Here is a 20,948-nt window from a genome sequence, read left to right as displayed (position 1 = left end):
TCTCCTGCAGCAACCTGACAACATCTCCTGCAGCAACCTGGCAACATCTCCTGCGGGAACCTGGCAGCATCTCCTGCAGCAACCTGACAGCACCTCCTGCAGCAAACTGACAGCATCTCCTGCAGCAATCTGACATCTCCTGCAGCAACCTGACAACATCTCCTGCAGCAAACTGACAAAATCTCCTGCAGCAACCTGACAGCATCTCCTGCAGCAACCTGACAGCATCTCCTGCAGCAACCTGACAGTATCTCCTGCAGCAACCTGGGAACATCTCCTGCGGGAACCTGACAGCATCTCCTGCAGCAACCTGACAGCATCTCCTGCAGCAACCTGACAACATCTCCTGCAGCAACCTGGCAGCATCTCCTGCAGCAACCTGACAACAGCTCCTGCAGCAACCTGACAACATCTCCTGCAGCAACCTAGATAGATTGAACATTACAGCACAGAACAGGCCCTTCGGAACTCGATGTTGTGCCGAGCAATGATCACCCTACTCAAGTCAACCTATCCACGTAACCCAACAACCCACCCCCATTAACCTTATTTTTTAGGACACTAAGGTCAATTTAGCATAGCCAATCAACCTAACCCGCACATCTTTGGACTGTGGGAGGAAACCTGAGCACCCGGAGGAAACCCACGCACACACGGAGAGGACGTGCAGACTCCGCACAGACAGTGACCCAGCCGGGAATCAAACCTGGGACCCTGGAGCTGTGAAGCATTTATGCTAACCACCATGCTACCGTGCTGACAGCATCTCCTGCAGCAACCTGACAACATCTTCTGAAGCAACGCGACAACATCCCCTGCAGCAACCTGACAGCATCTCCTGCAGCAACCTGACAGCATCTGCTGCAGCAACCTGACAGCACCTCCTGCAGCAACCTGACAGCATCTCCTGCAGCAACCTGACAAGATCTCCTGCAGGAACCTGACAGCATCTCCTGCAGCAAGCTGACAGCATCTCCTGCAGCAAACTGACAACATCTCCTACAGCAACCTGACAGCATCTCCTGCAGCAACCTGACAACATCTCCTGCAGCAACCTGACAGCATCTCCTGCAGCAACCTGGCAGCATCTCCTGCAGCCACCCGACAGCATCTCCTGCTGCAGCCTGACAGCATCTAATGCAGCAAACTAACATCTCTTGCAGGAACCTGACAGCATCTCCTGCAGCAACCTGACAGCATCTCCTGCAGCAACCTGACAGCATCTCCTGCAGCAACCTGGCAGCATCTCCTGCAGCCACCCGACAGCATCTCCTGCTGCAGCCTGACAACATCTCCTGCAGCAACCTGACAGCATCTCCTGCAGCAACCTGTCAGCATCTCCTGCAGCAACCTGACAGCATCTCCTGCAGCAACCCGACAGCATCTCCTGCAGCAACCTGACAAGATCTCCTGCAGCAACCTGACAGCATCTCCTGCAGCAACCTGACAGCATCTCCTGCAGCAACCTGACAACATCTCCTGCAGCAACCTGACAGCATCTCCTGCAGCAACCTGACCGCATCTCCTGCAGCAACCTGACAGCATCTCCTGCAGCAACCTGTCAACATCTCCTGCAGCAACCTGACAGCATCTCCTGCAGCAACCTGACAGCATCTCCTGCAGCAACCTGACAACATCTCCTGCAGCAACCTGACAGCATCTCCTGCAGCAACCTGACAACATCTCCTGCAGCAACCTGACAGAATCTCCTGCAGCAACCTGACAGCATCTCCTGCAGCAACCTGACAAAATCTCCTGCAGCAACCTGACAGCATCTCCTGCAGCAACCTGACAACATCTCCTGCAGCAACCTGGCAACATCTCCTGCGGGAACCTGGCAGCATCTCCTGCAGCAACCTGAGAGCATCTCCTGCAGCAACCTGACAGCATCTCCTCCAGCAATCTGACAACATCTCCTGCAGCAACCTGACAACATCTCCTGCAGCAAACTGACAAATCTCCTGCAGCAACCTGACAGCATCTCCTGCAGCAACCTGACAGCATCTCCTGCAGCAACCTGACAGCATCTCCTGCAGCAACCTGGCAACATCTCCTGCGGGAACCTGACAGCATCTCCTGCAGCAACCTGACAACATCTCCTGCAGCAACCTGACAACATCTCCTGCAGCAACCTGACAGCATCTCCTGCAGCAACCTGACAACATCTCCTGCAGCAACCTGACAGCATCTCCTGCAGCAACCTGACAACATCTCCTGCAGCAACCTGACAGCATCTCCTGCAGCAACCTGACAGCATCTCCTGCAGCAACCTGACAGCATCTCCTGCAGCAACCTGACAACATCTCCTGCAGCAACCTGACAGCATCTCCTGCAGCAAACTGACAGCATCTCCTGCAGCAACCTGACAACATCTCCTGCAGCAACCTGACAGCATCTCCTGCAACAACCTGACAGCATCTCCTGCAGCAACCTGGCAACATCTCCTGCAGCAACCTGACAGCATCTCCTGCAGCAACCTGACAACATCTCCTGCAGCAACCTGACAGCATCTCCTGCAGCAACCTGACAACATCTCCTGCGGGAACCTGGCAGCATCTCCTGCAGCAACCTGACAGCATCTCCTGCAGCAACCTGGCAACATCTCCTGCGGGAACCTGGCAGCATCTCCTGCAGCAACCTGACAGCACCTCCTGCAGCAAACTGACAGCATCTCCTGCAGCAATCTGACATCTCCTGCAGCAACCTGACAACATCTCCTGCAGCAAACTGACAAAATCTCCTGCAGCAACCTGACAGCATCTCCTGCAGCAACCTGACAGCATCTCCTGCAGCAACCTGACAGTATCTCCTGCAGCAACCTGGGAACATCTCCTGCGGGAACCTGACAGCATCTCCTGCAGCAACCTGACAACAGCTCCTGCAGCAACCTGACAACATCTCCTGCAGCAACCTGACAGCATCTCCTGCAGCAACCTGACAACATCTCCTGCAGCAACCTGGCAACATCTCCTGCGGGAACCTGGCAGCATCTCCTGCAGCAACCTGACAGCACCTCCTGCAGCAAACTGACAGCATCTCCTGCAGCAATCTGACATCTCCTGCAGCAACCTGACAACATCTCCTGCAGCAAACTGACAAAATCTCCTGCAGCAACCTGACAGCATCTCCTGCAGCAACCTGACAGCATCTCCTGCAGCAACCTGACAGTATCTCCTGCAGCAACCTGGGAACATCTCCTGCGGGAACCTGACAGCATCTCCTGCAGCAACCTGACAGCATCTCCTGCAGCAACCTGACAACATCTCCTGCAGCAACCTGGCAGCATCTCCTGCAGCAACCTGACAACAGCTCCTGCAGCAACCTGACAACATCTCCTGCAGCAACCTAGATAGATTGAACATTACAGCACAGAACAGGCCCTTCGGAACTCGATGTTGTGCCGAGCAATGATCACCCTACTCAAGTCAACCTATCCACGTAACCCAACAACCCACCCCCATTAACCTTATTTTTTAGGACACTAAGGTCAATTTAGCATAGCCAATCAACCTAACCCGCACATCTTTGGACTGTGGGAGGAAACCGGAGCACCCGGAGGAAACCCACGCACACACGGAGAGGACGTGCAGACTCCGCACAGACAGTGACCCAGCCGGGAATCAAACCTGGGACCCTGGAGCTGTGAAGCATTTATGCTAACCACCATGCTACCGTGCTGACAGCATCTCCTGCAGCAACCTGACAACATCTTCTGAAGCAACGCGACAACATCCCCTGCAGCAACCTGACAGCATCTCCTGCAGCAACCTGACAGCATCTGCTGCAGCAACCTGACAGCACCTCCTGCAGCAACCTGACAGCATCTCCTGCAGCAACCTGACAAGATCTCCTGCAGGAACCTGACAGCATCTCCTGCAGCAAGCTGACAGCATCTCCTGCAGCAAACTGACAACATCTCCTACAGCAACCTGACAGCATCTCCTGCAGCAACCTGACAACATCTCCTGCAGCAACCTGACAGCATCTCCTGCAGCAACCTGGCAGCATCTCCTGCAGCCACCCGACAGCATCTCCTGCTGCAGCCTGACAGCATCTAATGCAGCAAACTAACATCTCTTGCAGGAACCTGACAGCATCTCCTGCAGCAACCTGACAGCATCTCCTGCAGCAACCTGACAGCATCTCCTGCAGCAACCTGGCAGCATCTCCTGCAGCCACCCGACAGCATCTCCTGCTGCAGCCTGACAACATCTCCTGCAGCAACCTGACAGCATCTCCTGCAGCAACCTGTCAGCATCTCCTGCAGCAACCTGACAGCATCTCCTGCAGCAACCCGACAGCATCTCCTGCAGCAACCTGACAAGATCTCCTGCAGCAACCTGACAGCATCTCCTGCAGCAACCTGACAGCATCTCCTGCAGCAACCTGACAACATCTCCTGCAGCAACCTGACAGCATCTCCTGCAGCAACCTGACCGCATCTCCTGCAGCAACCTGACAGCATCTCCTGCAGCAACCTGACAACATCTCCTGCAGCAACCTGACAGCATCTCCTGCAGCAACCTGACAGCATCTCCTGCAGCAACCTGACAACATCTCCTGCAGCAACCTGACAGCATCTCCTGCAGCAACCTGACAACATCTCCTGCAGCAACCTGACAGAATCTCCTGCAGCAACCTGACAGCATCTCCTGCAGCAACCTGACAAAATCTCCTGCAGCAACCTGACAGCATCTCCTGCAGCAACCTGACAACATCTCCTGCAGCAACCTGGCAACATCTCCTGCGGGAACCTGGCAGCATCTCCTGCAGCAACCTGAGAGCATCTCCTGCAGCAACCTGACAGCATCTCCTCCAGCAATCTGACAACATCTCCTGCAGCAACCTGACAACATCTCCTGCAGCAAACTGACAAAATCTCCTGCAGCAACCTGACAGCATCTCCTGCAGCAACCTGACAGCATCTCCTGCAGCAACCTGACAGCATCTCCTGCAGCAACCTGGCAACATCTCCTGCGGGAACCTGACAGCATCTCCTGCAGCAACCTGACAACATCTCCTGCAGCAACCTGACAACATCTCCTGCAGCAACCTGACAGCATCTCCTGCAGCAACCTGACAACATCTCCTGCAGCAACCTGACAGCATCTCCTGCAGCAACCTGACAACATCTCCTGCAGCAACCTGACAGCATCTCCTGCAGCAACCTGACAGCATCTCCTGCAGCAACCTGACAGCATCTCCTGCAGCAACCTGACAACATCTCCTGCAGCAACCTGACAGCATCTCCTGCAGCAAACTGACAGCATCTCCTGCAGCAACCTGACAACATCTCCTGCAGCAACCTGACAGCATCTCCTGCAACAACCTGACAGCATCTCCTGCAGCAACCTGGCAACATCTCCTGCAGCAACCTGACAACATCTCCTGCAGCAACCTGACAGCATCTCCTGCAGCAACCTGACATCTCCTGCAGCAACCTGACAGCATCTCCTGCAGCAACCTGACAGCATCTCCTGCAGCAACCTGACAGCATCTCCTGCAGCAACCTGACAGCATCTCCTGCAGCAACCTGACAGCAACCTGACAGCATCTCCTGCAGCAACCTGACAGCATCTCCTGCAGCAACCTGGCAGCATCTCCTGCAGCAACCTGACAACAGCTCCTGCAGCAACCTGGCAGCATCTCCTGCAGCAACCTGACAACATCTCCTGCAGCAACCTCACAACATATCCTGCAGCAACCTGACAACATCTCCTGCAGCAACCTCACAACATCTCCTGCAGCAACCTGACAGCATCTCCTGCAGCAACCTGACAGCATCTCCTGCAGCAGCCTGGCAGCATCTCCTGCAGCAACCTGACAGCATCTCCTGCAGCAACCTGACAGCATCTCCTGCAGCAACCTGACAACATCTCCTGCAGCAACCTGACAGCACCTCCTGCAGCAACCTGACAGCATCTCCAACAGCAACCTGACAGCATCTCCTGCAGCAACCTGACAACATCTCCTGCAGCAACCTAACAACATCTCCTCCAGCAACCTGACAGCATCTCCTGCAGCAACCTGACAACATCTCCTGCAGCAACCTAACAACATCTCCTGCAGCAACCTAACAACATCTCCTGCGGCAACCTGACAGCATCTCCTGCAGCAACCTGACAACATCTCCTGCTGCAACCTGACAACATCTCCTGCTGCAACCTGACAGCATCTCCTGCAGCAACCTGACAACATTTCCTGCAGCAACCTAACAACATCTCCTGCTGCAACCTGACAACTTCCCCTGTTGCAACCTGAGAACATCTCCTGCAGCTACCTGACAACATCTCCTGCAGCAACCTGACAACATCTCCTGCAGCAACCTGACAACATCTCCTGCAGCAACCTGACAGCATCTCCTGCAGCAACCTGACAGCATCTCCTGCAGCAACCTGACAACATCTCCTGCTGCAACCTGACAACATCTCCTGCTGCAACCTGACAGCATCTCCTGCAGCAACCTGACAACATTTCCTGCAGCAACCTAACAACATCTCCTGCTGCAACCTGACAACTTCCCCTGTTGCAACCTGACAACATCTCCTGCAGCAACCTGACAACATCCCCTGCAGCAACCTGACAACATCCCCTGCAGCAACCTGACAACATCTCCTGCAGCAACCTGACAGCATCTCCTGCAGCAACCTGACAGCATCGCCTGCAGCAACCTGGCAACATCTCCTGCAGCAACCTGACAGCATCTCCTGCAGCAACCTGACAGCATCTCCTGCAGCAACCTGACAGCATCTCCTGCAGCAACCTGACAGCATCTCCTGCAGCAACCTGACAACATCTCCTACTGCAACCTGACAGCATCTTCTGCAGCAACCTGACAGCATCTCCTGCAGCAACCTGACAGCATCTCCTGCAGCAACCTGACAACATCTCCTGCAGCAACCTGGCAACATCTCCTGCAGCAACCTGACAACATCTCCTGCAGCAACCTGACAGCATCTCCTGCAGCAACCTGACAGCATCTCCTGCAGCAACCTGACAGCATCTCCTGCAGCAACCTGACAGCATCTCCTGCAGCAAACTGACAGCATCTCCTGCAGCAACCTGACAGCATCTCCTGCAGCAACCTGACAGCATCTCCTGCAGCAACCTGACAGCATCTCCTGCAGCAACCTGACAACATCTCCTACTGCAACCTGACAGCATCTTCTGCAGCAACCTGACAGCATCTCCTGCAGCAACCTGACAGCATCTCCTGCAGCAACCTGACAGCATCTCCTGCAGCAACCTGACAGCATCTCCTGCAGCAACCTGACAGCATCTTCTGCAGCAGCCTGACAGCATCTCCAACATAAACCTGACAGCATCTTCTGCAGCAACCTGACAGCATCTCCTGCAGCAACCTGACAACATCTCCTGCTGCAACCTGACAACATCTCCTGCTGCAACCTGACAGCATCTCCTGCAGCAACCTGACAACATCTCCTGCAGCAACCTAACAACATCTCCTGCTGCAACCTGACAACTTCCCCTGTTGCAACCTGAGAACATCTCCTGCAGCTACCTGACAACATCTCCTGCAGCAACCTGACAACATCCCCTGCAGCAACCTGACAACATCTCCTGCAGCAACCTGACAACATCCCCTGCAGCAACCTGACAACATCTCCTGCAGCAACCTGACAGCATCTCCTGCAGCAACCTGACAGCATCTCCTGCAGCAACCTGACAACATCTCCTGCAGCAACCTGGCAACATCTCCTGCAGCAACCTGACAGCATCTCGTGCAGCAACCTGACAGCATCTCCTGCAGCAACCTGACAGCATCTCCTGCAGCAACCTGACAACATCTCCTACTGCAACCTGACAGCATCTTCTGCAGCAACCTGACAGCATCTCCTGCAGCAACCTGACAACATCTCCTGCAGCAACCTGACAGCATCTCCTGCAGCAACCTGACAGCATCTCCTGCAGCAACCTGACAGCATCTCCTGCAGCAAACTGACAGCATCTCCTGCAGCAACCTGACAGCATCTCCTGCAGCAACCTGACAGCATCTCCTGCAGCAACCTGACAGCATCTCCTGCAGCAACCTGACAGCATCTTCTGCAGCAACCTGACAGCATCTCCTGCAGCAACCTGACAGCATCTCCTGCAGCAAACTGACAGCATCTCCTGCAGCAAGTTGACAACATCTCCTCCATTATTCGGTGGAACACCGCCGATACTGAGATGATGCCAAACGGCATCCGGTTGTAACAATACCGGCCAAATAGGGTGTTAAAGGTGCAGAGCTTCAGACTGGATGCATCAAGTTGTATCTGCCAGAACCCCTTGGAGGCGTCCAACTTTGTGAAAAATTTGGCACGATCCATCTTGCAGGTGAGTTCTTCACGCTTTGGGATAGGGTAGTGTTTCCTCATGATGTTACGGTTCAGATTTTTGGGGTCGATGCAAATGCTTGGTTCTCCTGATGGTTTCTTAACACACACCATGGAGCTGACCCAGTCGGTGGGTTCCATTACCTTAGTGATGATGCCCTGGTCCTGGAGGTCCTGCAAATGCTGCTTGAGGCAGTCCTTAAGGGGCACCGGCACCCGGCAGGGTGCATGAACCACTGGCATGGTATTTGGTTTTAAAAGAATTTTGTCTGTGTATGGGAGTGTGCCCATGCGCTCAAAGATGCTGTGGTATCGAGTAATGATGTTCTTCAGTTGTGTCTGAAAGTCGGCGTCGAGATTTCGCGAGATATTGCCGCTTTAAGTGGGAGGAGCCACAGCTGTTGCACGTCGTGATGTCAGAACGCTCAGTGCGCCACCCCGCATGCGCAGTGCGGTCGTATGCTGTGCGCGCCTGCGCAGTTCAGTCTTCAGCCTCACCGTCCCCTCAGTCGTTGCGCGCATGCGTGGGAGCCCGGGAAAAGCTGGCAAATGGCTGCCCTCATCCAGGCTCAGGCCCTGGAGCTGTTTTACGGCCTGCACCCGCTCCGCACCGTGGGGGCCTTGCTGCGCCGTCTCTGCCGCTTGAATGTGCGAGTATCAGTTAGTGGCGTGCTCATGCAAAATGCAGGTTTCAATGGCTATAGCAAGGGTGAGCTATTTCACTTTAAGTAGCTGCTGGCATAAGGGGTCCGAGTGCACTCCGAAAACGATCTGGTCGCGGATCACTGAGTCGGAGGTGGAGCCGTAATTGCAGGACTGCGCGAGGATGCGAAGATGGGTTAGGAAAGATTGAAAAGGTTCATCCTTACCCTGCAGATGCTGTTGAAAGACGTAGGGCACGATTCTCCGCTCCAACACCGGGTGGGAGAATCACTGGAGGGCCGCTCTGGCAACCCCCGCGATTCCCCCACCCCCCCCAAAATGTGGGAGGCGGAGAGGGAAGTGAGCACCACGGCCGTGCTCGGGAGGGGACTGGCCCGCGATCGGTGCTCACCGATCATCGGGCCAGCATCTCCAAGAGAATCACTCTTTTCCCTCCGCCGCCCCGTAAGATCAAGCCGCCACATCCTGCGGGGCAGCGGAGGGTAAGACGGCAACCGCGCATGCGCGGTTTGGAGCCGGCCAACCTGCGCATGCGCGGCTGAAGTCATTAGGCACCGCCGGCCGCGCCATTCTCGGCGCGCCACCTTGACACCAGCGTCAAGGCCCGGCGGCCGAGATTTTCGGAACGCCGCTTCTAGCCCCCTTGGGGGGGGGGGGGGAGGGGGGGGGAAGAATATGGGGCGAGGGGCGGCCTCTGACGCCGTCGTGAAACACTCCGGGTTTCTTATCATAGAATTTACAGTGCAGAAGGAGGCCATTCGGCCCATCGAGTCTGCACCGGCTCTTGGAAAGAGCACCCTACCCAAGGTAAACAACTCCACCCTATCCCCATAACCCAGTAACCCCACCCAACACTAAGGGCAAGTTTGGACACTACGGGCAATTTAGCATGGCCAATCCACCTACCCTGCACATCTTTGGACTGTGGGAGGAAACCGGAGCACCTGGAGGAAACCCACGCACACACGGGGAGGATGTGCAGACTCCACACAGACAGTGACCCAAGCCGGAATCGAACCTGGGACGCTGGAGCTGTGAAGCATTTGTGCTATCCACAATGCTACCGTGCTTCCCAAAGGCGTCGGCCTTTGCGGAGAATTCCGCCCGTAGTGTTCAAAACTTTTGTTGACTTTGATGTCACAGTGGCTGTCGAATTTGAGCAGGACTGTTTTGAACTTGGACTTGTGAATGTGAGGGAGTTAAAAATGTGGATGGCGTGATCCCCGGCCATGGAGCGAAAGAGAGCAATCTTTTTGGCATCTGAGGCGGCTTCAAGGTCGGTGGCTTTGAGGTACAGTTGAAACTTCTGCTTAAATATCTTCCAGTTGGCACCGAGGTTGCCAGTGATGCGGAGCAGCGGGGGCGGGCGGACGCTGTCCATACTACCGGATGGCCGATCGCTGGTCAAAGGCAGACTATCTCAGGGTAGGTCCATTAAACTCTAACATCATGCACTGGTACCATGATGTGTTGGGTATGCTGTGTCTGTGAGGACTGTGTTTAACATAGAAGTGAGAGAAACAGGCTACCAACACTTGTAGAAGTACAACTCTATTTTATTTAACTATGAGCTGTTAAACATACTCGCACTGTGGGTTGACACTATGTTAAGTTGACTGGAGACCTGAGGCTAACCTGATCAGACTATCCTGCTGGCACATGGTAGATGTCCGTGTTGCTGATCACGGGCTCTGGCTGTCTCAGAGGCTGCATCCCGAGAGAGCGGGAAATCTAGTGCCCTCTGGCTTTATAGTGGCCATGTCCTGTCTGGTGATTGGCTGCTGTGTTCTGTGTGTTGATTGGTCATTCAGTGTGTCAGTCAGTGTCTGTCTATGCACCATCATATACTTGTGTGTATATTATGACAGCAGCAACCTGACAGCATCTCCTGTGGCAACCTGACAGCATCTCCTGCAGCAACCTGACAACAATTTCTGCAGATAACTGATTGCATTTCCTGCAGTAACAGGGAAAAGCCTCTCTCATGGCTGTCGAGTAATACCGCACTTGAGGGGAAATATTCATTTAGGTCACACCGTAGATAGATTATGGCAACTGCCTGAAGGCAGTCTGTGCCATAAGTGTTTACCTTGGTGACAACATGGATTTCTTCATTGATATCATTGTCAAATGACTTGTGAGCCTCACATTAAGTGACCTGCATTGCTGTCAGCCCCCTGCCCTCCATAGCACAGTCAGAAAAGATGCTATGTGAAAGAATTTCACCCTCTTCACCTTTGGTGGGCACAAAATGACAGCACAATCCTGGTGGTTAGATACGGTAGCCTCATGGCAATGGTACTAGATGATAGGCCGGATGTTTAAATCTTCGCATAACACGTTACAGATGTAGTAATCCACGGGAGGCAGGAGTTCCGTCACCACACCAATATTTATTTACAATAACGATATTACAGGAGCAGCTACAAACTGCTGCCAGCAGTCCAGTCAACTCAAGACTGGCTCACAAAGCCTACACAGGTGATTATATGGGCCCCCTCAATGAGCTATCATTGAGGGAGTTCATACTCCAATTGGCCAACCAATAAAGCCAATTGGAGTTCATTACAACAGAACAAAAGAATAAAGAACAATGCAGCACAGAAACAGGCCCTTCGGCCCTCCAAGCCTGTACCTGTCATGATACTACCCTTGGCCAAAACCCTCAGCATGTCTAAAAGAACGGTCTGAAATTAAACTCAATAAATCTCGTAATTTGTGGGTCGATACTGTGAAGAATGAACAGGAAGTCACAATGAGTCACTGCTTCAATAATATCTTTCCTTGAACCTCCCACTCCTACCTGTTTTTCAAACAATTAACATGTTCCTCAGGGCCAACGCATGCACTGAGCATGGCCTTACAATATTCAGATTATGTTTATCCTGAAGAATTGGAAGATCCGCGCTAAGTATATTGCACCTTCTCAGTTCCTTAGGTTATGAGGGATAAAAAATAAGACATCACTTCCTGTGAGCAGCTCGGCAGAGCCAAGCTTACAAACGTGGTGCAATCTCAGTACAAAATTACATAGGTAAATAATTAGAAGGTGCACAGACCTTTTATTTCATTCACTTCTGCTTTTCCTCTCTCCCCCCTCAGTCACGACAACAGTATCAGAAAAATCTCTGCTGCCCTGATCTTAACTCCCAACCAGTTTCATTCGCCCATTTTGCTGACCTATAAAGGCTACCGGTCTGTTAATGCGGCAAATTTGAAATCCTCATCCTTTTCAAAAAATGTATTCATGTCCCTTGTCCCTTCCCATCTCTGTGATCTTGTCCAGCCTACAAGCCTTTAAGATCTGCTTGTTCCTTCAAGCCTGGTGCCTTGCACGTCTCCACATTTAACTGCACCAACACTGGTGGATATGCCTTCAGTTGCCTCGGCCCTAAGCTCTAGGAGTCCCCCTATAAACCTCTCTGCCTCGATACGTCTCCCTCCTCCTTTAAGATGCTCCTTAATAGATCTAGGGGCAGCACGGTAGAATTGTGGATAGCACAAGGCTCCAGGGTCCCAGGTTCGATTCCGGCTTGGGTCACTGTCTGTGCGGAGTCTGCACATCCTCCCCGCGTGTGCGTGGGTTTCCTCCGGGTGCTCCGGTTTCCTCCCACAGTCCAAAGATGTGCGGGTTAGGTGGATTGGCCATGATAAACTGCCCTTAGTGTCCAAAATTGCCCTTAGTGTTGGGTGGGGTTACTGGGTTATGGGGATAGGGTGGAGGTGTTGACCTTGGGTAGGGTGCTCTTTCCAAGAGCTGGTGCAGACTCGATGGGCTGAATGGCCGCCTTCTGCACTGTAAATTCTATGACATCTATGACAACATTGCTACTTTGACTAAACTGTTGACCGTCTGTCTGGATAATTCCTTCTATGGTTCAGTGCCAACATTGTTATTCATAATTCTTATTAAGTACCTTGAAATGTTTTGCTACATTTAAGGTATTATAAAAATGTAGGTTCTTGAAGCACTATCCATTCGCAGCCTATTATGTACAATAACCATTTTATATTCTGGGGAGACTAGCTATATAGTTTAATGGTGATCTTTATTGATTATCCACTATTGAATTGCTACATATCAAACAAGTTGAGTTTGTACGCAAGTACTCAAAGCTGACACTGGTAAATGTTTGCCTGGCTGTCAGATTGTCAGTGAGGGGTTGGAAAGCTAAAAGAAGTCTGATAAGCAATATTTTGCGAATGGAAATGATTAGAAATCATATGAAGAAATATAAAAGTTTGGAATTCTGAACTCCAGAGGGCTCTGGAAGCTCAATTATTGAACAAAGATAGAAATGAATAGATTTCTGGAGACCAATGACATCAAGGGATATGGAGATAAAGCGGGGAAGTGGCATTGAAGTAGATGATCAGCCATGATCTGATTGAAAGGTGTAGCAGGCTCGATGGGCCGATTGGTCCACCCCTGTTCCTATGTTTGAGAAATAACTTCATGCTTAAACACATATGTGGCATAAAGATAAAGCATTCAATGCAATAACGGTACTTTTTCCTGATGAGGACAAATAATTAGCTCAGGGGTTTTCAGCACATGTTCCTAGTATATTGCAATGACTTAGCCCTAGTTTTTCTTTCCATAAGTTTAGAGTACCCAATTCATTTTTTCCAATTAGGGAGCTATTTAGTGTGGCCAATCCTGCACATCTTTGGATTGTGGGGGTGAGACCCACGCAAACACGGGGAGAATGTGCATGCTCCACAACCAAAAGTGACCCAGGGCTGGGATCGAACCTGGGACCTCGGTGCTGTGAGGCAGCAGTGCTGTCCACTGCGCCAGTGTGCTGCCAACTTAGCCTTAATTAAATTCAGTGTCAAACCTGTGTTTAGAGCACAAAGCCAGTTAAAAACCCATGATAGATCTCCTAGCGAAATGCATTTAGTCTGTTTGTAAGGAAGATAGTTGCCTTTCATCCACAATGAAGACAAAATGGTATATGTCACTTCATGGAGTGATTCTAGCAGCCATATTGGATTGGACACTTTGACTTAAGGTTTACTACGTTTCGCAGAAGCAAGCATACAAATGAATAGGGAGTCATCCTGGGTGAATTTGGATAAAGACAGCATAATTAGTGTCATGTCAAACTGACTGTGATCACAAGACAAGAAAGAGGTCCCTCCTGTCAGCTGTGTGGTCTGTAGTACTAAATATAGAGTTGTATATGGTGTAGGCTCAGCTCATTAATAAGAACAGAATATGTAATCCGTACATGAAATGAAAAGAAAATGTGTGAGGAAAATTTCTCTCCCCATTTCCTTGTCCACAGCTGTGAATTTTAGTGAGAATTAAAGTAAGGCTAATTCTGTAGTCATCTTATGACCTGTCAGGTTAGCTGTCACCCTTATGACTCTCAATGCGAGTCTTTAGCTTCTTCTCCTCAACACAGCCTCTGCCAACTGACAGAAAAATACAGTCCATGACAGAAAAAGGAACATTATGTCCCATTCTCCCATCACCACTCAAAATTGCTCAGTCTTAACAGGTATATTATTATGTCTTTTCCTGAAATGCAGTTTTTATTTCCATTAGCAAACATTTGTGTTATGAAGGTCACTGTTGGTATTTAAACTATTTAGTTCAGATTTTTACGAATATTGTGCGCATGTACTATTTAAAAATCTAAGTAAAATGTTTCAACCTTTTCAAATGTGTGCAGACTAAAAATTAGAGATGGTGAAGTCATATGTCCTAATGAGAAGCTATTGTGCGATGAAATAAAAACATATTGTAAATTAAAGCAAGTTGTAGCCCATTAAAAGGGACGTGCTTTATAAACCTTTTATCTGCTCCTCTTTGTAAATAAATCTCTTCTATTCCTTCTCTCCTTCAGACACAGACACTGAGGCAGCGGTGATTCAGTCTCCTAAGACTTAATTATAAGCAAAATGTTTTCTAATGAGGAAAACGTATAAACATTTTAAAAATTATGCAGTTATTATTCTTTTACTTATAATAATTAATGTCTGCCAGTTTACTTTCTTTGAAATTTAAAGTGACTCTGCAGCCAATTGCGAAGATTCAATAATTTAAGAATTAACTACCACCACCAAGATTAGCTTCACACTGACAGGCGATAAACTGCAAAAACTCTTATTTGCTTGCATCTGACACTGGTTCCTAATAGTTGGCACATCCAGATCACAAAAATTCAAGGGATTGTTAATAGTGCCGGGAAATAGGAACCTACTTGCAACCTACTTGCTCTCGTCAGTCCTGCCACTTTCAACAAAATGCCACTGAATTTTCTACACAAAACCAAGTGTGAGTTAAAAATTAATCATGCCATTTATTTAGGGAGCACAGAAGGCACACAAGGCAGAGAAATCTTTCCTGCTTAGACAAATATGTAAATATGTTCCGTTTGTGGGGAAAAAAATGCAACTCTCCTGCAACAATTACAGTCACAATGCATCCTTTGCATTTCCAAGGAAAAATTGACAATTTGATTACGACTTGTACTTTCTCTGCTGCCATGAAAGCAGTTTATGTTTGAAAAGTATCAGCTGGAAAGTACTTATTACTCATAAATGGTCTGCTATTGCACTTTCTGCAAAGTGCGCTGTTAACGGATATAATTTGGCTAAGATAGCCAGAGGAGGCCTTTTGATATGCAGAAAAGTTGACCCACGTGCTGAGTCTTTAATTGGGTTTTTAATTTTCCAGGCCATCTGACAATATCAAACATGATCCTGAAGCCTGAAAGACTCATTGGTGTCTAAGCATGAGGTGCTGCCTCATTGGCGTCACAGGGAGAAGGTGGAAAGAATTCAGCTCGAGTAGAAGGGAAATTATTCACATTTAAACATGCACAATTTTCCAATATTAGTTGCAATTCAAAATGTGAAATTTTGTTAAGTCCATGGAGTGCAGATATTTCTAGAAAAGCTAAACCTCTGTTAAAAGATCCAACCATTAAAATTCTCCACAGTAACTGTTAATCATTCCAATTAAATTGAAAAACCTAATAGATTGCCTTTGTTTTTTGACAGTAGAACTGAGACAGAACAGAAATTATTGTAAAAATTGTACCATTTGAACCTTTAATATTGTCTGCTGATTAGAAAGTAATATGGGTGCCTTTGTAATGAGAAGGAAATCAGGCCTTCGCTGGAATGCCAACATTATCTTTAAAAAAAATTCACAACAGAGTTGAAGTTTCTCCAGAGGTTTGACACATCTGGAGGCGAATTTTTAAAGCATTTTAATTGGAAGCTAAACTGGATTAAAATGTTAATGCTCGTGTAATTGAGATAAAAGCTGATCCTTCACAATGGAATCAGGTTGATGGTGTGCACGGTTATAAACAACACCGGAGCAGACATAGATCCCTGAATAATTAAATATAAACCAAACTCATTTTTGAATGCTGCAAGATTTTTAAAAAAGCGACTCTAAGGTCACTCCTGATAATGTTAAAAAGTAAGAGCAAATTTGTCACATTCCAAGTTCATGAATTTAAATGGCACTGAATTATGGATTTTTGAACTCTGTAAATCTCTTTAATAAAGGCCTCAGGAATGATCAAATATGACAATGTATAACATATGACACTTACATTTTCAAAAGCAGAACACAAAAATCTCGTTAGAGAAATTACTAATGGCAGCTGACAAATGTTAATGGTTTAAGCAACTTAGCATCTGTTAGCATGAAATATTAGAAAGCAGAGATTAATTATTACCTCCACTATCAATCTGATAAATCATTGTGCAAATTAAACACAGAACCCAGACATTTGTAGGGTAAATTCAGAACTGTAAAATTTAATCACTATACGCAAATTATAGTGATTTGTGACTCAACAGATATTCTAGCAGATTACACATAAACTTAGAATTGAAATGAAACTTGCCCGACTAAAAGAGAGGCAGAAATGAACAGGAAAGGAGCAATGTTCATTTTTAACTCATTGAATTTCTCCCTCACAATTTATGTTGAGAGTTGGATAAATCCATCATAGGTTGCAGCCTTGTATCAAACCCAAATTATATTTCTCTATGTATGAGGAGGGTCTGCAAATAATTTCCCCTAACAGATAGTGAATTCCAGGGAAAAAAAGATATCAAATTTAATGACTGTTTAAACTGAACTACTGACACTGGCAATCTAACTCTCATTTGGCTCTCTCTAGTCTGTATATGATAGTTATCACACTTCCAAATATAAAAGCATTGATGTTTTTTTCCTGCTGAATTCGCTTCTCATTGTGCTTCTTATTAAAATTAAGTTCTTTGCTTTTGCTGAATATTTTGGGCAGTTGTATCTTATATATTTTGTTCTTTGGTAAGAATCAAGTTTTTCACAATAGTATCTTATGCTACAATAATGAAAGAATATAATCAAGCAGTAAATCAGTAATTTTCTTGTTAGATTATTTTTGCAACCAAATTGAATGAATAGGGTGGAAATTACTCTTGGCAGTAATAAGTGGATGAATGCTCCACATATTCATATGGCATTCCAATGTTCCTTAGTTAAGCAGAATTGTTTTAAATGGGTTAGCGCCTCTGTTTAAATGGCAGAGGAACGTTATATGAATGAGTTAACTGTTTCTCTGCTTTTCATGCCAACATTAATTTCTACCCTAACGTTTAGTTGATTGAAGTAAACAATGAAGCCTCTTGGGATTTGGCAATGTATAATATAACAAACACAAATGTTGTTATCCACTCCTGAAGAAGTGCTGTATGACATGATTGTAGCATTTAATTTAACATTATTTCATGAAGTATGTAGTTAAGACTGTTTGACACTAGTTTTGGTTTAAGGCCGCAATTTGCTGAAGTGCCCTTTCTGTCTGTATATCTGACATTATCTCAGTTATGCTTTTGACAAAGGGTCTAAGTATCCATCGTTGAACATCGATGTATTAGTGCACCTGTTTTTAGATGGGGGTAGTGGTGGCGGTGCTGGAGGAGTTACATTTTGTGCCAGTCATGATAAGGAATGTATTACACCGTGGAATGGGTTTTTTTTCTGACTTTTGAAACCTAGGGCTGAATCTTTCAAGTGCACACTGCTAGCAAGCAACCTTACACAGGATTAAAAACAGTGGGCAATAATTAAGAGCACAATTTTTAATGCATATTTGGTGGTAGGCAGAAGTTCTTGCGATGGAGAATGTTCTTGCTATTGAGGGAGTGCAGTGAAGGTTTACCAGGTTGATTCCTGGGATGGCGGGACTGTCATATGAGGAGAGAATAAGTCGGTTAGGATTATATTCATTGGAGTGTAGAAGAGTGAGACAGGATCACGTAGAAACCTCAAAATCCAACAGGATTAGACTGGGTAGATTCAGAAAGAATGTTCCGGATAGTGGGGGAGTCCAGAACAAGGAGTCATAGTTTGAGGGTATGGGGTAAACCTTTTAGGACTGAGGTGAGGAGAAATTTCATTCATAGTAATTCCATAGAATTTACAGTGCAGAAGGAGGCCATTCAGCCCATCGAATCTGCACCGGCTCTTGGAAAGAGCATCCCAAGAAAGCCCACATCTCCACCCTATCCCAGTAAACCAGTAACCCCACCTTAGCTAAGGGCAATTTAGCATGGCCAATCCACCTAACTGGCACATCTTTGGTCTGTGGGAGGAAACCCAGAGCACCCGGAGGAACCCACGCAGACACGGGGAGAACGTGCAGACTTCACACAGACAGTGATGCAAGCCAGGGATCGAACCTGGGACCCTGGAGCTGTGAAGCAACTGCGCTAACCACTATGCTGCCGTGCTGCCTAGAGAATGGTGAATGTGAGTCGCGTAGCCATGTGTTTCTCGGCACTGTGAGTGATGGGAAACATGTGGCTAATCACGTTCGCTGGGACTTTGTTCCCATTTGGTTGAATCGAGCCCATAGTCTTGTTCTCCAATAGACTAACGTTACTGCTTTCACGCCCAACAGCAATTTGGAAACTGCCATTATTTCAATTTCTTCTGTTCTGTCTACTCGATTTTATCAAACATTGATCACTCTTTGACTAAAGATGGTCATACTAACATCTGTTTCAAGTTTATTTTTCATAAATTTAAATTTCTCTTTGCTGATCTTGCGTCTATGATTTACTTTGAAATATCACTCTGGATTCATCTAATCTACAGCATGTAATATTTCATATTCCGAGATGAGGTGCCCTGCCTTAATCAATTTTGCCCGGATTAAAGAGTTTGTGATCCTGTAATCTTTCTTCATTGTACCTCCCTCTGTACTTGCCTTGTACATCACTGCACCCTCAATTTGTAAAATTTAGTTTTTGTCATGGTGATGGAGAACTTAGTAGAGCTCTACAGATCTGCCTTGGCCAGTGCATTGCAAAGACTTAGCACACATTCTGAACTGTTCTGGGTCTACATCCTAGTATTTTATTAACTTCTTATATTACATTGTCTAGACACTGAAAGCAATTAGTTTTCTACTACTTCTGGGTCTCCCGGTGTCCGATCCCTGTATAATCACAATGCACATTTTTGGACCAAAATGCAAAACAATATTTATTAATGTTAAATGTAATTTGCTGCGTACCTGCTCAGTTGAATAACTGATCTAAATACTTATGCAAATCGTTTGCTACATCCTCTGCTTCTATCACTTTTCCCATTTAAACGCTGTCAGCTAATTTAGCAAACCTATACATGAAATTAAATTAAATGAAAATCGCTTATTGTCACAAGTAGGCTTCAAATGAAGTTACTGTAAAAAGCCCCTAGTCACCACATTCCGGCGCCTGTTCAGGGAAGCTAGTACGGGAATTGAACCGTGCTGCTGGCCTGCCTTGGTCCGCTTTAAAAGCCAGCTCTTTAGCCCTGTGCTAAACCAGCCGCTGATGTGCTGATATCAAGTTATTAAATGTTGCTCAGAAACATAAGAGGTTCAAGCTAGACATCGCCCCTCCTCCATTAGCCTAAGACCTGCAGAGTTTCCAACCCAAACTTCTGTCCGCACTTGCGTATTTTCCCCAATGTGATCCATGTGATCCATTTTCCTGAAGCTGGGCTCACAAAGTATCCAGGATGGGCTAGCAACAGGAATCCAGCACTCAAGTGAAAGTCCAGTAAGGTGGAAATTCTGCTGGCGCTGCAATGGGGAAGCAGTGCAGTATCTTAAAGGGGCAGAAGGGCCTGAGGATGGCCTTCATTGAGACTAAACTTTCAACAGGTATGTCACTGGTGGCACAATGGAGAAAGATGGCTGTTACAATGCCTGTTACTTTCCCTCCACTGGGGCCACATCAGGGCAAATACTCCCAAACCGCTTACCAAGCCGGGACCCGGGAAATGATGGCAGCATGGGCAGGTAGATGAAACTGTGCTGGGACTTGTGTCTCCTGCCAGCATTTTGCCTATAGGAGATGAGAATTGTTCAGAAAATGATACATTTCAGTCAGGTGGCTGCAAGCTTCATCATGGCATTTCACACTGTGATCTCGAAGGCAGGATAATTACCCTCAAGATCTGTGACAATAAGGGGTAGGTGGCCTGTGACAATAAGGGGTGGGTGGGCTGTGACAATATGGGGTGGGTGGGCTGTGATAATAAGGGGTGGGTGGGCTGTGACAATAAGGGGCGGGTGGGCTGTGACAATAAGGGGTGGGTGGGCTGTGACAATAAGGGGTAGGTGGGCTGTGACAATAAGGGGTGGGTGGGCTGTGACAATAAGGGATGGGTGGGCTGTGACAATAAGGGGTGGGTGGGCTGTGACAATAAGGGGTGGGTGGGCTGTGACAATAAGGGGTGGGTGGGCTGTGACAATAAGGGATGAGAGGCCTGTGACAATAAGGGGTGGGTGGGCTGTGACAATAAGGGGTGGGTGGGCTGTGACAATAAGGGGTGGGTGGGCTGTGACAATAAGGGATGGGTGGGCTGTGACAATATGGGGTGGGTGGGCTGTGACAATAAGGGGTGGGTGGGCTGTGACAATAAGGGGTGGG

This window comes from Scyliorhinus canicula, chromosome 2, assembly GCF_902713615.1.
Source record: "Scyliorhinus canicula chromosome 2, sScyCan1.1, whole genome shotgun sequence".
In the NCBI taxonomy this organism is placed as follows: Eukaryota; Metazoa; Chordata; class Chondrichthyes; order Carcharhiniformes; family Scyliorhinidae; genus Scyliorhinus; species Scyliorhinus canicula.
The sequence above is the reverse complement of the archived record's forward strand: the minus strand, read 5'-3'. Positions refer to the sequence as shown.